Source organism: Rousettus aegyptiacus, unplaced genomic scaffold (assembly GCF_014176215.1).
Source record: "Rousettus aegyptiacus isolate mRouAeg1 unplaced genomic scaffold, mRouAeg1.p scaffold_m13_p_5, whole genome shotgun sequence".
NCBI classification, from domain to species: domain Eukaryota; kingdom Metazoa; phylum Chordata; class Mammalia; order Chiroptera; family Pteropodidae; genus Rousettus; species Rousettus aegyptiacus.
This window is the reverse complement of record NW_023416308.1, coordinates 26,397,726-26,398,759: the sequence shown is the minus strand read 5'-3', so window position 1 is coordinate 26,398,759 and position 1,034 is coordinate 26,397,726. Positions and strand designations below refer to the sequence as shown.

The window sequence follows — 1,034 nt, the reverse complement described above, 5'->3', positions numbered from 1 at the left end:
TATCAGATGACTTTACTTCTTATTAAGCCTGTGACTCTGAGCCTCAAATTCTGTGAGCCTCAGTTTCTTCGCTTATAAAGTTAAAGTGGTAATGCCTCTCTTGATGTTTTTAATAAGGCAAAATTGGATAACATATGTAAAATGCCCAGTGTAGTATCTGGCATATCACAACTGTTCTGTGAATGGTAACTACTGCTCTTAGCGCTAAACCTGGAAATAATAATAATAATAATAATAATAATAATAATAATAAGATCATCTAAGTGAAATGTGATATACAATGTGATGCATTACCTAATATCTAATATTACTACTTTGCCCCAATCCTTCTCATGTTTTTATGAGCATGTCGTTATATTATTATTATTATTATTATTATTATTATTATGTAACTACTTTATACATGGAAAATATACCATAGAATTAATGAATTACAAAATCATAATTCAGCTATATGTATACCACCCTGAACAAGCTTGATCCTGTCTGATCTCGGAAGCTAAGCAGAGTTGGGCCTGGTTAGTACTTGAATAGGAGACCATCTAGGAAGACCAGGTGCTGTAGGTGTAAAAAATTAAAAAATAAAGGATTATAAGCTGGCAGTTCCTTGCAATCTGTGCGGTCAACCAAGGATTGCCTAGCCTAAAAAAAAAAAATTATGAAGTATATTCCTAGGGAACCCAAATAGTTCATGATGTCAATAAAATTTATGTCAACTTTTATTTAGCACTTACTATATTCAGGCACTTTGCTTGTTACTATGAAGGAGTCAAAGATAAGAGAGATTCCTTACTTTCAAAGAACTTATAGTGTACCAGAGCAGATTTCCCAAAATGTAGTCTTTCTTTGAGATACTAGTTAGTAGGTGTTACACGAAAGTCTTTTATAGATAAATAAATTTCAGAAGCTTCTAGTTAGACGAAAGTAAACAGGTTTCTTCACTATGTAACTTCTCAGAATCTTTATAATGTTGACTCACTTTACAAAGCTATAAGAGAGAAAAAAAAATAGTTCACAGCACTTTCCAAAGTTTT

The 1,034-nt window shown here is 31.9% G+C and overlaps 1 pseudogene; it reads left to right on the top strand.

Moving 5' to 3' along the window:
* Positions 1-448: 448 nt before the first annotated feature.
* Positions 449-567, top strand: LOC118603110 (annotated as a pseudogene).
* The last annotated feature ends 467 nt before the right edge of the window (positions 568-1,034 follow it).